The sequence below is a fragment of the Cyanistes caeruleus genome, chromosome 15, assembly GCF_971803275.1.
Source record: "Cyanistes caeruleus chromosome 15, bCyaCae1.hap1.1, whole genome shotgun sequence".
NCBI lineage: Eukaryota > Metazoa > Chordata > Aves > Passeriformes > Paridae > Cyanistes > Cyanistes caeruleus.
Genome location: NC_141715.1, coordinates 15441890 through 15455040, shown reverse-complemented (window position 1 = coordinate 15455040; position 13151 = coordinate 15441890). Strand labels below are relative to the sequence as shown.

At 53.9% G+C, this 13151-nt stretch overlaps 1 long non-coding RNA gene across 1 annotated transcript; it reads left to right on the top strand.

Annotated features, from left to right (window-relative positions):
- Positions 1–12376, top strand: LOC111935664 (uncharacterized). Its single transcript, XR_015276845.1, has 2 exons — positions 1–235; positions 5997–12376. It is a non-coding gene; the product is annotated as an uncharacterized LOC111935664 (long non-coding RNA).
- Positions 12377–13151: the final 775 nt, after the last annotated feature.

Below are 13151 nucleotides of genomic sequence, written 5' to 3'. Positions count from 1 at the left end.
GGGCAGTGCTGCTGTGTCTGTGCTGGACAGGCTGGAACTCCAGTCTGAACCTGAGCTGAAGGGACTGAGACGTGTGGAGGAGTCCACGACGGAGCACAGACCCACCTGCAGGCAGTGGAGGAGCCCACACCACAGCAGGGGGATGCCTGAAGGAGAATGACCCCCATGGGGCCTGTGCTGGAGCAGGTTTGCTGCAGGACCTGTGACCCCTGGGAGAGCTAAGCTGGAGCAGTTGGTGAGGAACTGGAGCCCGTGGGAAGGACCCGTGCTGGAGAAATCCAGGGAGGGCTGTCTCCTGTGGGTCACACCCCAGGCTGGAGCAGCAAAGATCCCCTGCAGGCTGTGGGGCAGCCCAGGGTGGGGCAGCTGTGTCCTGCTGCCTGTGGGGGACTGGGATGTGACCACACAAATGGGAACTCTGGCAGGAGCCCCTTGGTGAAGCCAGGCTGGGCACAAAGGCAGGGGTTTGGTGCAATGTTAAATCAGGTAACCTGGCCCAAAAGGACCAGGGATGGAGATTGCAATGGATCTGTAAATTGTTTTAAGCCATGATTTGTTTCAGGAATTACTATAACAGGCACCATTCAACCCAAAGCAGGAGAAGCCTCCCAAGAAGCAGTTGCAAGGCAGCAGTGAGCTGACCTGAGCTGCTTTTGGTTCCCAGTAACTCCCCCCACCCAGCACCTCTGCTGTCCTGAGTGACCACCAGAACAGATGGAGCCCAAAGTCATGGATTAAATGAATGCAACAGGGATTTTGTTGATACTTTATTTTCCCAGAGTGGTCCATAGACTAAGGGAATATATATTCCTTGATATATCTGTGTTATATCAAAGAATGGGAAGGAAGTTGTACTCAACAGTGTGGGACCTGGAATGGTGCAAATGGTTATGGAATATGAGGTGGGATGTGCTGGGTTTGGATGGAGCAGAGTTATTTTCTTCTCAGTGGCCTGCTGTATTTTGTATTTGTGCTGAACACAGGGTTGATAACATAGAGATGTTTTTGTTATTGCTGAGCAGAGCTTGCACAGAGGCCTTTTCTGCTTCTCATATTGCCTTGCTGCCAAGGAAGTTGGGTGAGTGGTGGAGGAGGGGAGGAGACACAGGCAGGACAGGTGATCCCAACTGACCAGAGGGATATTCCATAGCATCAGTGCTTGGGGTGGCCTGGGATGGCCGGGGTGGCCACGGCAGAGTGGGTGTGTGTGGAGGATGGAGCGTGTCCGTGTGGATGCAGTGCTCAACAGGTCAGGGGAGGGGAGGTGGTGCAGGATGAGGCTTCAGCAGGGTTTTTACCATCCCATGATGGCTGGGAAGGGGGACAGATGAGGCACAGAGGGAATTATATCTTAGTGTTTGCAGTTTTCAGCTGCATCTTCTGCTGATGGCAAGTCACCACCCTTAGGGGAGGTTACAGGAAAGATGGGGCAAGACTATTTACAAAAGCATGGTAACAAGACAAGGGGAAGTGGGTTCAGATTCAAAGAGATTAGGTTTAGAATAGATATTAGGAAAATATTCTTCCCTGTGAGGGTGGGCAGGCCCTGGCACAGGGTGCCCAGAGAATCTGTGGCTGCCCCTGGAACCCTGGAAGTGTCCAAGGCCAGGCTGGATGGGGCTTGGAGCAGCCTGGGCTGGTGGAAGGTGTCCCTGCCCATGGCAGGGGGTGGAACTGGATGATCTTCAAGGTCCTCTTCCAACCCAAACCATTCTGTGATTCTGTGACCCTTTAGAGCAGACAGCTGCAGCTGTCCTGTGGTACCCAGGAGCCCTTGGCTCCTGCCAAGCAGATTGAAGAGCGATGGAGAGAAGGCAAAAACATTAATGCTTTCATAACAGTGCCTTGTGCTTCCTACAAAGCATTTTATCCCGAGAATGCCAAGTGTTTCACAAGATCTTAAATAATTAAGCCTTAGAGCAGTGCTATGCAAGACAAAAATATCTCCCTCCCTCCTCAGATTCATGTCTGGGATGGCCCACACTGGGAGCCAACGGGCAGGAAAGGAAAGGAACAATTATCCCAAGCCCCACTGCTCGATGTGCTCAGAGGAAATCCTGAGCTGGGGCTTCCCTGGGACACCCCCAGTTCTGGGGATATGAGGCTGTTCAACTGCAGTTCTCTCTGACCTTAATTTTGTTCAGGGTTTGGCTGGAATGATCCTGGGTTTTGGCCCTGGTCCTGGGAGAGCCGGGCATGGTCCATACCTGAAGAACAGTCCTCCTCTGTCCAAGGGCTCTAAACTGCATGAGTGAGTTGCCCCGAGCCCTGATGATGCTCCCTGTGTCATTAACCAAGGGATTTGGACTCAAGCAATCCCAAACTCCACGGGACACCCACGTGATCTGCCTGCAGCCCTTCTGCTGCCACTGCCCCACAGCCAGCCCTGACCCACAAGACCTGCCAAAATTTGACCCTTGTGCAATTGTACCCCAGCCACTGTCAGGGCCCTTCTCTTGCACCTGTAAATCCCTTTCCTGTGCTGTATATCCCATGGGACAGTATGTAGGCATTGCTGCTCGTAATCCAGGGCTGTGCCAGTCCCTCCCCAGCCAGCCCCCTACTGCTGCACACTGACCTTACTTCCAGATGTCTCAACAGCAATTTAGCAGCTCGAGGGCACAGGAAAAGCCTGCCTCTGTCTTTGTAGGTGTTTAGGTTTGTTTCCAGCACTGGCTTTCCATCCCCCAGCAGCAGGAGCTGGGTAATTTCAGCCTTGTCTCTGCTGCAGGGATTTGGCACAGCAGCTTCTGCGCTTGAATTCCCCTTTTCTGGTGGGAACAGCATCGCTGCTGTGTTGCCACACAGCTCTGGAAAAACCTCCTGCAGCTTGAGACAGGCACAGAACACTGATGGAGGGAGGGAGGTGAAGGCTGAAATCACTCTAGGATCTATTCTAAGTAACAGCTGAGCTTTGCATCTGCTGCTCCAGTCCTGTGGCTCCACAGCTGGGTGGGCTCTGGAGTTTAAACCTCCCAAGAAGGAATTTGGATGTGCAATGCTGACAGCATCCCACAGCCACAGGACCCCTGTGCCCCTGCTGGGACAGGTAAGGGGCTGGCCCAGCTCTGCAGCAATGCACTGGCACCCTCTAATGACACAGTTATGAATACTCAGGGGCACCTGGGTCGCTCCTGCAGCCCATCCCACCGTGCTGGAGCTGCCTGGTGCTCTGCTCACAGCTCTTCTGGAGCCTTTGGTGGGGCAGGGCTCCCTCTTCACCTGCTCTGCTCCCCTCTGGTGCTGCAGTTTCCCAGGCTGCAAACACTGGGGAGATGGCAGGAGGGTTTGTGGCAGGGCATTGCTGTGCCAGGTGAGCTGCCAGCGAGCGCTCTGCTCCCAGCCCTCAGCCCCAGGAGCAAAGCCAGCTGTGGCTGCCCCTACACCACTGCAGCAGGAGGGCTGGTGAGCCCCTGGCCAGGTCCTGTAAGCCCAGTTTCAGCCACACTGGCCAGGCTGGCTCAGGAAGCTCCTTTACTCCCATTTGTGCTGCCTCACAGACACTGGCACAGTTTGCCAGCTTGGTTACACAGGCTCCAAGCTCTCCTTTCCAGCCCACTCTGTGGCAAAGCCAGAGAATGTGTCACTGAAATGGGATCCCAGAATCATGGAATGGTTTGGACTGAAAGCAGCATTAAAGCTCATCTCATTCCACTCCCCTGCCATGGCAGGAACACCTTCCACTAGCCCAAGTTGCTCCAAGCCCTGTCCAATGTGACCTTGAACACTTCCAGGGATGGGGAAACCACAGCTTCTCTGGGCATCACCACCCTCACAGGGGAGAATTTTTTCCCAATATCTAAACTAAATCTCTCCTCTCTTAGTTTAAAACCATTCCCCCATGGCCTATCACTCTGTGCCTGTGTAAAAAGTCACTCTCCTTCTTTTTCATGAGTCCCTTTAAGTACCGGAAGGTGACAACGAGGCTCCAGCTCATCCCAAATGATGCTGAACCTGATGAGAACCTGAGCTGCACAATTGTCTTCTTGGTGACATCGTGCCATGGCCAGCAGTCTGGGTGTCCAGCACCGCAGGGCACGGAAGCTCAGGGGAGGGGAGGCTCCTCTCTGGCTCCCAGCCCCACCTAGACCCTGCTGCCTGCCTCTGGAGCCCAGTGGAATTCAATTTGCTCAGCCAGGATGTTTTAGCCGTGTTCAGCCATCTCACAGGGCCTGCCACGGTGGCATCCAGCTCCCTCAGCACGGAGTGGGCACAGTCAGCTCTTCCCTGGGTGCAGTGTTGGTTGACAAAAGGCTCTGCTGCCCTGGCATGGAGGTCAGCCATCAGGAGCAGCAGGGCAGTCCCAGTCCTGCCCAACTCATGGCCAAAGTCAGAATCTTTCCACCTGAACTGGGAGAAAGGGAAAACGGATGGGGAATGGCCCTAGCAAAACCAGGATTGTGGATCCTTGTACAAACAGGCCAATGTGATTTTGAGCAGTGAATCAGCAGCCTGAGCAGGGCCAAGAGCTCCCAGGGAAGCCTTTGTCTCCCGTGACAGACATGGGGGCTGAGCTCAGGTCCATGTGCCAGGCCATCCCTCCTCTCCTGCAGGAGCTGCCCAGTGCTGCCACCCTCCCAGGATGATGTGCCCAGAAACCTCTCCCCTCCAGAGTGGGTGGTCATGGGGAGTCTGGGCAGGGCTTTGGGGGCTCTGCAGAAACAGGAGCAGAGGGGTAGGATGGGATGGGAATGGGGATGAGACAGGAACAGAATGGGTATGGGATGGGGTTAGGGATAGGGAGGAGGATGTGGAAAGAGTGGAGTGGGATGGGAATGGGGTGGGGAGGAAAAGGATGGGGAGTGAGGTGGGGTTAGATGGGGTAGGGAAAGGGATGAGATCAAGATGGGGAGTAGGATCAGGAAGGGGAGGAAAAGGGGAAGGAGGTGGGATAGAAATGAGGAGGGGAAGGAATAGGGTTGAGATAGAGCCTAGAGACAGGGCTGAGGAATGGAGCTGTGATAGAGCTGGGGGGAAGAAGGGGGTGGGAAAGGGGAAAGAAGAGAATCAGCTCTTGTTCAGACAGCACACGTTCAGGCAGCAGCTCATGCTAGCTCAGCCACATCGGCCACAGCAGCTCTGGAGAACATTCAATGCCTTTCTCTTCTGCTGCTGTCCCAAGGGGCTGTGCTGCTCTGCCAGCCAACTGTACCAGCAGGTTTTTATTTTACATGTATTTTCCTAATGGCTTGGGTGGCCTGAAAACTTGAGCAGTGAATTGTGACTGCTGTAAGATTGGGTAAAAATCCACACAATGGCTGTGCACTGCAGTGTGGCACCAGGGATGAGTCACTGAAATTGCAATTAGGAAAGAAAATAACAGTGGGTTTACAAGCTCCTTTCCAGGAGCATTGCGTTTCTCTGGAATGACAATGGTTCCTTAGAGTGGTTTTATTGCTCCACATCAAAAAAAACATGGGACTGGAGGAAGTGGTAGCTGATGTAAAACAGTTTAACAGTGAAGGGAGGGAGGAAAAACAGCAATAATTTTCACAGTGATAGCATAGGTGCTTTGGGAGGGGCTGTGGGGTGAGCTGAGGAAACCACAGCAAACCCCAGGGATGTGGGACAGTGGAGCTGTGCCCTGACATGGAGCCCAAGGTGATGCAGGTGGTCTGGACAGAAAGGGCACACAGGGAAGGAGACCCTGGGACTGACAGGGGTCCCACAAGTGTCCCCTCCTCAGCTTGCAGAACCTTGCTGGAGAGAACTGCCCAGCAGAGTGCAGCAAACAAGGAAAATGCATCACCTTTGGGTTGCTGGAGTCCTGGAAAGCAAAAGTCAATCTTTTGTTTGTCTCCCAATAGCTTTATTTTGTCTTTTGTCTGACAGGTACAGAGTGCAGTGAGCAGGAGTGAAAAGCACTGAGCAAAGAATGGGCACAGAGACAATCTCTGTGTCACCAGGTGTCAGTGAGTCCTGGGCAGAGGCTGACCACAGCCCTCCAGTCCACATGGTGCCAGCAACACTTCTGACTTCTGTTCCCTCTTTTCCAGCTCCAGGAGGAAAGGCCAGCAGCTCCCAGGGGCTCAGGCTGGCTCGGGCACAGGCACTCCATGTGCATCCATCGGGCTTGGCTTCACTCTGAGGTCAGCAACTGCAACAAGAAACTCTGCAAAACCAGAGCCTTGGGGATCCTGACCATCACCTCCAGCCCAGTGCAGAGACACAGCTGTGCCACCCACCCCAGGACAGGAGAACTGCTCCTCACCCTCTCCAGGCCAGCAGCAGGTGTCAACCTGTGGGCTCTGAACAACCCTCATCTGCTTGGGTTGCCGTGTTTTTAATTATTTTAATTAAACACAGAGATGTTCCAAGGTGGAGATCAGGCAGATATGGCTGCTGCTGGTGCTGCTGCTGGGAAGCAGAGCCCTGCCTGCTCACTGCCACCTCTCTCCTGCACTGTCACCCTCCCCAAAGCCACAGGACACAACACCAAGAGGGAGCCAACAGCCCACGTGCCATTTTCCTGTGCCCTGATGCTCCTGAGCAGCCTCACAGTCAGTCCAAGGTGTTATTAGTCCTGTCTGTCCCAGGAGTGCCAGACCTGATCTCTTGCTGCAGCCTGGCTTCTTGGGGAGCAAGGCAAAGGTGCTTGGTCTCTTCAGCTCTGTTGACACAAGGGAAGACTCAGTCCTGGTCAGCACAGGGTGAGGTTCTGGGAACAGCTGCAGTTTGGCTTTGGGAGGTGAAAACACAGAGGGTCTACAGCTGGTTAGACAGGTTTGGGCTAAACCCACCCTGTCTGGCTGCTGAGTGTCAGCTGCCCCATCCTGGAGGCCATGAGCGAGACAGGGACTGTAGACTTCAGAATCCTGAAGGGAAGGAGGGTGAAAAGCAAGAGCACAGCCCTGAACTTTGTGAGAGCAGACTTCAGCCTCTTCATAGGTCTGTTTGCAAGAGTCCTGTTGGATCAGGTAGAGAAGTACCCAAAGCCTGCAGGAAAGCAAATGTCACTCCTGTCCTTAAGAAGAGCAAGAGGGAGGATCCAGGGAGCTACAGGCTGGTCTGCTTCATCTCCATCCCTGGAATGGGAACAGCTAATCCTGGATATCATTTCCAGGCACATGAAGAACAAGAAAATCATCACCGTTTGATTCCCCACGTGGAAAGTCACACCTGGAGTACTGTGTCCAGTGCTGGTCTTCCCAGGAGAAACTGGAGCCAGTCCAGTGGAGAGAGCCATGGAGTGGGTGCAGGGACTGCATCGTGTCTCATCAGAGAGCTGGGACTGTCCAAGCTGGAGAAGGGAAGGCTCATGAACCCATGTGTATGAATTCCTGAAGGGAGGGTGGAAAGAGGAAGGATCCAGGCTTTTATCAGTGGTGCCCAGTGACAGGACAAAGGACAATGGGCACAAATGGAAACACTGGAGGGTCTCGCTAAGTACCCAGGAGTTATGGAGTCTCTGTCCTTGGACACCTGGACACCTGGACAAAGTCATGGTCAAGGGGCTCTCATGGTTGAGCAGGGTCACACCAGGTGGCCTGCAAAGGTCCATCCCTGCCAACCCACGCAGTCTGTAGGTGTGTGATTCTGTGATGTGGCACGGAAACGCCGGAGCTTTGGGGCAGGTGGGACAGGGTGGGCTGGAGCAGGTGCTGCCAGGTGTCCATGTAAAGGACAGACAACCTACAGAGGTTCCCAACTGTCCCTGGAGGTGGCACAGTCACAGAGCTGCTCCATTTGCTGGTTTTGGTGTAGAGCCAGGACACACAGGCACGTTTCTTCTGTCACCAAGGGGTGTCCTGCCTCCATCACCTGCCTGACACCTGGACAGGGAGCACCAGGGCTGAGCCCAGCCAGCAAAGAGCAACGTAAGAACAGCACAGTTTGCAGAATAAGCCGATTTATTGTATAGGCCAGAAGAAATGCTAAGTACTTAAATAACTGCTTTAGCCTATCTTTAAACAGCTACACAGCTCCTTTGAATTTTTAGAAGTGCTGTGAGCTGAGCTGCTCCTGTGGGACACAGGGAGTTTGTTGAGATGGCTGAAAGACAAATTAGAGGTCAGCTTCGGGCAGCTTTATTTTGCAGTCCTGGGCTGGTACTTCACACATTTCCTGTGAGTATCTCATCTGAGTGCCAGCAGCATTGCACAGAGAAATGAAGCATTGTCAGCCTTGCCCCCCATTTATGAGGCTTTCAGGCAGCCAATTCCTTCCTGCAGAATGAAAGCTCCTGGCAGAGCAAAGGGGGACAGGAAAGGTCAAACCAACCCACAGTAATGTGTGACCCGCAGGTGACAGCTCTGCACCTTCCTGAGCTGAGGTTTGGGTGGCCACTGCCACCTAGGGGGCTGATCTGGGGAGCTGAGAGCATTTCCCGCAGGGAGTGCTGTGGGACAGGGGCTGGGATTGTGCCAGTGAGGCTGAGTGGAGGGGAGGGTGGGTCACTGTGCCTGGCTGCAGCCCCTCTGTGCCCCTCTGCCCTGGGGCAGGAGGGAGTTCCCGGGATGCTCCATCCCACCAGCACACCTCCAACATCTGCCCAGCGTCTGCACCATCCCACCCCGGGGGCATATTCCCCCTTAGCCTCACTTCTGCTTTGCTTTTCCTCTTTCTGCCCTTCTTGTGGAGCAGAGGAGCAGGAAGAGTCACTTTAGATGTGTCAGGGAAGCTGAGTGGCACAACCTCATCATTAAAACGCCTGTTTCATGCTTAAGGAAATGTCCAGCCTGGATTTTGATCCAGCTGTGGACATGGAAAATATTTTCTGTCATATTCCCCTTCTGCCCCCAGCAGCTGAAGCTACAGCACAGGTGTATGTGCTGTAGATGCTTTTTTCTACGGAAAATATAACGGCACAGTGAGGTATTCTATAGCAATTAAATAGAGCAGCGATTTGCAGAAGGAGTTTCAGGGAAAGCAGTGTTACAAAACCGCATTTCTGCGGCGCCTCTGGGGGCTCGTACCTCGGCTGAGCTGTCCCTGCAGCCTTTCCGTGCTGGGGGAGCAGCTTTAGGGCTCCTGCTCCTGCCTGGCCACCCCTTTTCGTGCAGCACAGGGGAACTGAACCACCCTGAGATCTCACACGGACATTTTTTTTTACCCAGATTGGCTGAACTAGGAACGCTGGTGGGGAAGGACAGAGACCGTGGCCGAGCATCCTCGGGCGAGGCGGCTGCGCTGCTGGATGGGGCCGGGCAGGACGGATGAGCTGACACGTGGGCAGCAAAGTAGGCCAAGAGCTGAGCTCCAGGGCTGGCCTGGCCCGCAGCACGGATGGAATCAGGGACACGCTCAGGCTTCTGCTGCAGAACGTGGCAGGGGAGCGGGCTGGGAGATCCCTGTGAGCCAGCGGGGCTGGATGAGCAGGGACTGCCCTGGCCCAGGGAAGATCCCAGGGGGATGTCGGGCAGAAGGGAGAGGAGGAAATCCCAACAACGACACAGGCAATTGCCACCAGAGGGCACTTAAATATTGCTCTTGCTGAACAAACGGTGTTTCCTAGCTAGACGCCAGCTCCGGATTGCCTGACAATGCACATCTAAGCCTGAGTCATTGCTGGCACTGAAAGCAAAGGAAAGCACTCAAAAGCTATTTGAGAAGTCATGCATGAATGGGGGTTTACTAGCAGGGCACAGAGGGTTGAACTTTTCTTTCAGTCCCTTTCAGAGGGGGCTGCCAAGGGGTCTCCACCCTGCTGAATCCGGCGAGGTGAGCAGTGCATCACCGGACCCTGAGCCTGTGGTACCCCAGGGGCTGGCACGGGCACTGGGCACTGTTCACACTCCCTGCTTGCTCCTCAGTGCCAGTGTCGAGACAAGAGTTCCAGCCCTGGCAGGGTCCTGGCTCAGCACCTGCTGTGCTGCTCACCTGGCTCATCTGTGCCCTGCTTTGTATTCCAGAGCTGGGCAGAGATAGAAACACTCTGTGTCTTCTGGGGGAATTTGCAGGGGATGGCTAAGGAAGGAACTGCGTAGGATTTGGGTGAGTGCCAAATAAAGCCTGCAGGAGTGAAGACAGCCATGGACTGCAGGTGTGAGGACAGGCAATGAAGATGGAGAACAGCTTCCATCCTGGTGCTGGGAGCAAGCCACAGCACCCTGTGCATGACCCAGGATGTCTCAGAGAGGCGCCCTGGGGCTCAGGGTAGGACGTGGCAGGTCTCGGTGCCATGCTTGGAGATCTGCTCTGAGCTTCATGAGGATCCCAGGGCCAAAGCAAGGAGAGCTGGAAGTGCTGCAGGGGGAGGTGATGGAGAGCTGGAGGAGCATGGCCTCTAGGGAGGAAAAGCTGACTGCAGACAACAGAAAGCTTGTGCTGTGTTGGTGATGTTAGTGACTCCTGCAAACACCTAGAGAAAATGGGTTTAACCCTGCAGGGAGAAAAGGGGCCCCGAGGCCTCACAGGAGGATCCCTGGGCCCTGAGCATCTCACCTGGCTGAGCCCAGGGTGGTGGGAGGACAGGGACAAGGCTTGCTTTATGATGTGGCATCTCATCTCCCGGGATCATCTTCCCGCTAATTCTCCTGTCTTTGGGGTGGCCAGAGGCCCATCCTGGGGGGCCATTGCAGCAGGGTTTCCCAAGATGAGTAACGTGAACACTCTGACCTTGGGAATTGCTTCCAGGGGACACAGGAGAGCAGTTTGAGGAGCCCTGTGTGCTGCAGCATGTGGCAGCTTCTGGCTGGGTGGGATCTGGGAAGAGAAGTGATGGTGTGGGGAGGCGATGGGGTCCCCATCTGTGGGATTCTCCCATCACAACCTGCCTGGCACATGCCCTCCTCACTCCAGCCAGGGCTCCTCTCTGTGCCAGGACTGGATTCCCTCATGCTCTTAGGTTTGGCTGATTATTTGCAATTAGCACTAATTAGTGTCTGTTTTGACAGTGCCCTGTCTCTGCTATCCCCTGCCTTGTGCTTACCCCATCATGCTTCATGCAGGGCCCATTTGCTCCTGAGGCACCTCCACTGGGCTGGGCAGCGAGGTCAGAGGGTGAATTTGGGGCTCCAACCTGTTGTCCTGGAGGACCTGCCCATAGGGGCTTCAATTTAAGGGCTGTCTGGTGCTATCCTGGGGGCTCCCTGCTTTGCTCCAGGTGTGCTGCCCAGGCAGTTGTGCTTGTTCCCCAAATACAGGTATTGAGAGGGATATTATGGGGTCTCACTGCTGGCAGAACGGGACTGTGGGGGCACTGCTGGGCAGCCCTGGCCTTTCCCAGCCCCCCAGAGCCATCCCAAGCCCTGCCAGGGGGCTGAAGCCATGAAGCTGGTGGGCACAGAGTGGCTGGCACAGAGTGGCTGGCACTGCCTGCCCCTGCTCCTGGCTCTGCAGGTCCTCAGGGTGTTAAATCCTGCTGGGAATTGGTACAAGAGAGGTCTCAGCAGACAGAACCATTTAAAGCTGTTCTCCCCTCTGGAAGGGTGAGCTGGGGTGGCAGTGAGAGGGACAGGGTGCTCCTGGGAGAGATGCCCTGCTTCCCTGGAAGCAAGCCCAGGAGAGACAGAGAGGAACCCTCAGCCAGGAGGGACATAAAAAACCACAGTGAAAATAATACAGCAAAGAATCATAGAACCACAGAACATGCTGAGCTGGAAGGGACCCACAAGGATTATCAAATCCAACTCCTGGCCTTGCACAGGACACACCAACAATCCCACCCTGTGCCTGGGAGAGTTGTCCCAGAGCTCCTTGAGCTCTGTCAGGCTTGGGGTTGTAACCACTGCCCTGAGGACCCTGTTCACAGCCTCTAAGAGAAGAACCTGGATTTTGTGAATGCTAATGCAACCCTTAGAGAATTGTCCACCAAACCCACAGTATTTTATAGCTGATGGATCTAATAGGCTGCACAGGAAAGTATTATCACCTCCACCTCCCGAGGCTTGGAGCCTGATTGCATCAAACATAAATCTTGTAAATGGATTTGTACTTTTCTCTGGGATTTATTTTAAGAAATGAGCATTTTATTTAATCTCACAACCAGTCAATGTGTCAGGGAGAGGTGGAAGCTCCAGGCAAAATTAAAGTGTGTCTCATTTAGGCTGGAGTCATTTTGATGGGCTGAAGCTTTCACGGCACGTGTGCTCTTCATGCACCGATGAGAAACCTCTGTGACAGCCAAAATTGTTGGGAAACCAAAGGAAGGCCCAGTTCCTGTCAGGAGGTGCTGGAAAGCAGGTGCAGGGAAGGTGTGGTGATGGTTTTATTTGGATGTTGTTGGGTTTGGACACAACTTCGGTGGATCTTTGCGCCCGTGGTTTCGTGTGTCTGGTTGGAAGAAGAGCTCAGGACTGCCCAGGAACTGCTGAAATCCCCAAATCCTTTGTGCTTGGCTGGATTAGAGACCTGAAAAGCTCTGATATGTATTTTTTCAATACTCACAAGAGTGTGGTTTGGTGCTTAGTAAATAACTGTTTGACAGCAGAACTCACAGCAGTTGGCTTCACTCATCCTTTAGAGATGCTGAAATTGGAGAAAAAGATTTAAAAGGCAGGAAAAAGAAAAGGATTAAAGAAAAGCTGAAAGGAGGCAGAATCAGAAAAGACACAGGCACCTTAGGAGAGTCAAATCCAGCTGCCAAAGGTCAGGAGGTGAGGGCAGGGAACCCTGCAGGTTGTCAGGGGTTGGAGAGCAAGACCTGCTGGTCATCTCTTCCTTTCTCCGATGTTTGTGAGAGCCAAAGCCCCCCTTGGCCTCCATCTCCTCTTACCCCCCTCAACCCAAACCTTTCCTTTCCTCTCCACATCTTCCTGGGGCACCCTGTGCTGAGGTTGGAGTGCTGGGTTTGCACATGGCTTGCTCAGGATTACCTTCTAAAGCGAGTGGAAAACCAGCTTTTTAACTAATTTCAAAGCTGTTTAATCCAAATGTTCCTGTGGGGACATTAGGTGAGAACCACCACATTGTTTGGAGCAGGAAATCAGCTTTTGAAGAATAAACAGAGAAGCATTTTATAGCCAAGCTTCTTTATCAGCTGCTGGGACATGGCTCCACCCTGGGAAAATGAGCTTCCTGCAGCCTGGTGGAGGGACAATCCCTGAGCCCCAGGATCGCCCTGGAGACCTCCTGGGTGAAGGAAAGATGCTGAGGAGTAGAGACAGGGCAGAGGCAGATCCTGCTCCTCAGGCTGACATCGGTGTGTGTCCCCTCCTGGCACTGGCTGCTGTCAGAGGGGCTGTAATTAATTGCTATTAATATTCTACTTG